A 5,282-nucleotide genomic window follows, 5' to 3' on the forward strand; every position below is an offset into this window, starting at 1 on the left:
GTTCGAACAGGAAGTGGAGGCACGATCAGGCAGGAAATGGAGGCACGATCAGGCAGGAAGTGGAGGCACGATCAGGCAGGAAGTGAAGGCATGATCAGACAGGAAGTGAAGGCACGATCAGGCAGGAAGTGGAGGCACGATCAGACAGGAAGTGGAGGCACGATCAGACAGGAAGTGGAGGCACGATCAGGCAGGAAGTTGAGGCACGATCAGGCAAGAAGTGGAGGCACGATCAGGCAAGAAGTGGAGGCACGATCAGACAGGAAGTGGAGGCACGATCGAACAGGAAGTTGAGGCTCGTTCGAACAGGAAGTGGAGGCACGATCGGACAGGAAGTGGAGGCACGATCGGACAGGAAGTGAAGGCACGATCGAACAGGAAGTGGAGGCACAATCAGGCAAGAAGTGGAGGCTCAATCAGACAGGAAGTGGAGGCATGATCAGGCAGGAAGTGGAGGCACGATCGGACTGGAAGTGGAGGCACGGTCAGGCAGGAAGTGGATGCGCGATCAGGCAGGAAATGGAGGCACGATCAGACAGGAAGTGAATGCACGATCAGACAAGAAGTGGAGGTTTGGATGCAGTTGACAGTCCTGCTGGGCGGTTCATCCAGTGACGTAGCTCCTCTGCTCAGTCATCAGCTGCTGTCTGCTTATGTCAGAATCATCACCTTTAACAGGCCGCTTGGATCCAGGAACAAGGTGGTCCCATGAACGGTGCTGAGTGGGGCTGGTACTGGCAGGCCCTTAACTGGAGTGTTGTGGAACCGATGGGTGTAGAGACTGGGGCAACGTGCCATTAAGGGTTCTCAAAGGGTCCTGTGGAAGATTCCAAGGATTCTGTGGGCTGCTGGTTGCTCAGGATGTTTGAGGCTTTCAGAGGGTGCTTAGAGTTCTTGTGGTTGTTGCAGACATGGTTTATGGTCAGATGACTCTGTGTAAATGTTTTCAGGCTTTAATGGATCCCAGATGTCACAAGCAGGAAACTGATCCAAACATTTCAAGGGCTCCTGGAGAGACTGCTGACCTACTTTTCCTTTACCTGCCAACAAATAAAGATGTTCCCGTCTCTGTTTAGTCACCCAGAGTTCTTCTCACATGATTCTGCAGATCCCTGAGCAGAGCTGTGGACCCATGTCCGTGTCCTGATCCGGAGTGGTGGCCGCCTCTGGCTGGAAACTGAACGCTTGGAGGACGTTTCAGACACACGCCGATGTTAAAACATCTTTAGAGTTTTATATTTGTACCCACAACTCTTTGATATTTATATTTAAACAGTGTCTGAACCTGAAGTCATGCAGGGAGAACTTTATGTTACCTTCCTGCGGGCTGCAGGTGGGACTTATTGATTGTCCCAGTCTTTAAGATTGGATGGTTTTTGTCCCAAAATGTCTGCTGAAGTTCTTGGACGTGGTAACCGAGTCTCTGCGTCTCCCTGAGAGCCCGCAGGAACCTGTAGAGGCTGTCGCTGTAGATGAAAGAACACCTCCAACGTTTTACGACTGGGAGGTGGATGTTGGTTCGAGTCTTCCACAGAGTCTGAGCACGATGTGTTTCATTACGTTTGTCTGGTTCTGTTCAGACCTGCCCAGCGGACCGTACACCTACAGACTGCAGGACTTGGCCTACACGAGGAGCGGGGACAAAGGAGACTCTGCAAACATCGGTGAGGAAAACCTGTGATCCAAACCCAACATGTGATCCTTTTGTGTCAGAAACAGCCAAACGCTGACCTGTAATTATATCAGTTTATTATTTATTCACAGGACAATCTGCTAGATCACTTGTGTCAAACTCAAGGCTCGGGGGCCAAATGTGGCCCTCGTTGACATCTTATCAGAGTCAGAGATTCTTTATTGTCATTCGCACCTCATGTGGTACATGTGGTGGAGCGAAATTATGTCCACAGGGTCCCAGTTACATCCAACAATAAAATGTATAAGAAAAACAGTAATAACATCTAAGATATGAACTAAGAAAAACATCAACTAAATATACACTAAGCACTCATAACATAACAACATTACGTCGAACATCAGCACGAACATGAACAAACCTGGACATTATCTGGCCCCCAAGAAGATGTTAAATGTAAAATACTTTTATCACTTTATTTTTTTTTCAGTCATTTTTGATTATGATGTCAAAAGTGCAGCAGGTAACGTCAAGTGAGACCAGTCTTCTTGTTGAGGAACCTGCAACCATTAAAAGATGTTGAGTATCTAATGTAGATTCTGAAACTGGCCCTTAGTTTGAAAAAGGTTTTAATTTCGGCCCCTTTTGTAACTGAGTTTGACAACCCTGTGCTAGATACCCATTGAGTTTGTTGATTCCTATAAATATTTGAGTATCTTGGTCGACTCACATCTCTCTTTTAAGCTCCATGTGGAAAACTTGGTAAAGAAACTGAAAGTTAAACTGGGTTTCTTTTTCAGAAACAGATCCTGTCTAACCCTGAATGTTAGGAAACACCTTGTATCTGTGACTTTCCTTCCCTCCATTGATTACGGTGACATTATTTACATGAACGCTCCTACAAGAACCCTGCAGATGTTGGATGCTGCAGATGTTGGATGCTGCAGATGTTGTATGCTGTCTATCGTGGAGCACTAAGATTCATAACTGGCTGTGATTATCGTACCCACCACTGCACCCAGTATTCACTGGTTAACTGGTCACCATTAACTTCACACAGACTCTTCCACTGGTACATTTTCATCTTTAAATCTCTTCCTGGTCTGCTGCCTTCATACATCTCCTCCTACATGTCTCTGTGTGAGTGCAGCTACAGCGTGCGCTCTCAGGACATCATTACCTGCAGTGTTCCCTCAGTGAGGACTGAACTAGACAAAAGGACCTTCTCCTACTCCACTCCTGTTTCCTGGAATATCTTGTAAAAAGATCTGAAGCTCTCGACCTTGACCTCTCTAAGTGTCTTTAAGAATCTGTCAGACTCCTGGCAGGGTCCAATGCAGACATGTTCCTGTTTTTAGTTTTCTACATTCGCCTTAGAACCGTTGGTTACGTACTGTAACCCAAGATTCTATGAGTATAGGCGTAGCCCTTTAAGGCTGTCGCTGGTGGGTTTTACCCCGTCATGCAAGGCATCACACTGAAAAGTTTAGTCCACGCCCACCTGCTGTGTGGGCCCCACCCGGTCCGTATAACACTCTGGTGAGCTCGATTGGAGGGCGATGTCACCGTCTGGTCATGCTTCCCGGGAGGGACAGGACGTTGGTCCAACCTAGACAACTTTGCTCCGAAAGCTTCCGCCAGGCTCGGCTCTGGGGGTGTACCGAGGGAAAGTTCCGCTTGGTAAACCCCTCCACTCTGGTGATGGGAGCGAAAGTGGAGACGGGCGCTCTCAATTTACCAGGTCCGGCTGCAGCCTCGTTCCAGTAGGACGTCACTGCTGGGAAACGAGGCCAGATGGGATCATGACGGCGAGCCGGGGTGGAGCCAAACCTTCCCGCTAGATCATCCGATCTGGGCGGGGGGAGGAGAGGGACAGAAAGAAAGTCCCTTCGTGTCAGCAACCTCCCAGATTATGCCAGGCAGCTCTGAAAGGAGGGCACCGACGGCAGGGAGCGGTGTGGCCGTTGAGGCGGAAAGGCCCGGGGGGGTGAGCATCTGCTCGTCCCCCCTCGTTCCGACACTACGCTCTCCGGGAGGGAGTGAGCAACGGGGCTGCTGCTGATGTCGCCTGTCCCGGAGGAACCATCCGATTCGCTCTGAGAGCAGGCATCAAAAAAGTCGATGGCATCATCCAGCGAACAATCTCCTGCCACGGAGAGGCATTCCTCGACATTAGCCTTGAACAAGGCTGCTCTCCTCTGCCTTTCCTCCGGATGGAGGAGGTCACAGAGGTGGCAGGAGGAGACAAGCGCGGCGTGGCGGGGACCCAGGCATCCTTCGCAGGTGTTGTGCCGGTCGAAGCTCAGCAAGTAGCTGGACTTGCAGGGCGGACACAGGCGAATGGTGTTGGTGCTGGACATCTCGATGTTGAAGGTCAGTGCTAGTCGTTTGCTGAAGAAAAATGGGAGCCGATTACCCGCTCTTAACGAAATTTATACGGATTGGGTGGGGCCCACACAACAGGTGGGCGTGGACTAAACTTTTCAGTGTGATGCGTTGCATGATGGGTTAAAACCCACCAGCGACAGCCTTAAAGGGCGAAGCCTATACGAAATAGAACTAGCTGTTTTTGTTACTTTTTTTGGCATCCTATTTGTAAAAAAAATAATAATAATCTGTATGCCTTTTTATAACTGTCTATTGTTGTTGCTGTTGTCCATTGTTGTCATCATTCTTTGTTAAAATCAGGTCTCTCTTGTAAATGAGTCCTCGAGGCTCAATGGGACTAACCTGTCTCAATAAAGGTTGAATGAATACATGCAGCACGGTGGAACAGTGGTTAGCACTGTTGCCTTACAGCAAGAAGGCACTTTCTCCAAATCTGTTTAATGTTTCTGAGTTTAAATTACTTTTTTCAGATTATTGTTTTTGTTCTAATTCCGTGTTTTAAACTGTATTCACGTTTATTTTTATTTTTTGACATTCAGAACTTTTTTTTTTTTTTTGAAAAATCAAACTCTGAAAAGTGTAATAAAAATAAAATTCATGGAAAGTTATTTTTAAGCCATTCTTCAGATTGATACTTTTATTTTGGCATCTGAGGACCCTGGTTACAGGAAGTGGAGTTTGATTGACACCTGGACTGAACTCTGGTTTCTAGTTGAACTTCTTTTGAAACTGACTCTGTACAGGAAGTCGTCTTTTTACCAAAGTAAAGTTCCATTTCCTCCCGTCTCTGTAGGAGTGATCGCTCGTCACCCTCTTTACTTCCCATACCTGAAGCAGCGCCTGACTTCTTCTGTGGTGGAGGACTACTTCTCCCACCTGATCGAGCCGGGGCAGAACCACGCCGTCACCAGGTGAGCGCACAACCAAACAGGAAGTGAAGCTCTGACTCGTCCACACAGCTAACAGGAAACGGAGGTGGAGGAACCAGATGTGGGCTTTCCTGCAGATGTTTCTTTTCAACAGCTGGTTTTCTGTCAGCAGCTGCAGTCGATGTCAGACGTTCGTCTAAAACGAGCTGAAGTTAAGCTTTTAGTCAAGACTAAAGCTCCGACCACAGGAAACAGCGTCTCCCTCCGACACATTTGGTCCGGGCTGAGGGGTGAAATCATTATCCAGATGTTTTATAGGTTCATAGTAAACATGTTGGAGTTTAATCCAACATTATGACCCAACCTGATGTGCGACCTTTGATCTCTGACCC

At 48.0% G+C, this 5,282-nt stretch overlaps 1 long non-coding RNA gene across 1 annotated transcript in view; it reads left to right on the top strand.

The window, feature by feature from the left end:
• Positions 1-4,928, top strand: part of LOC119417271 — a 6,326-nt gene extending 1,398 nt beyond the window's left edge. The window contains exons 2-3 of the long non-coding RNA XR_005187136.1: positions 1,581-1,664; positions 4,815-4,928. This is a non-coding gene — a long non-coding RNA (uncharacterized LOC119417271). The remainder of the gene's footprint in view (positions 1-1,580; positions 1,665-4,814) is intronic.
• Positions 4,929-5,282: the final 354 nt, after the last annotated feature.

Source organism: Nematolebias whitei, chromosome 1 (assembly GCF_014905685.2).
Source record: "Nematolebias whitei isolate Nwh7 chromosome 1, NemWhi1, whole genome shotgun sequence".
Lineage (NCBI taxonomy): Eukaryota > Metazoa > Chordata > Actinopteri > Cyprinodontiformes > Rivulidae > Nematolebias > Nematolebias whitei.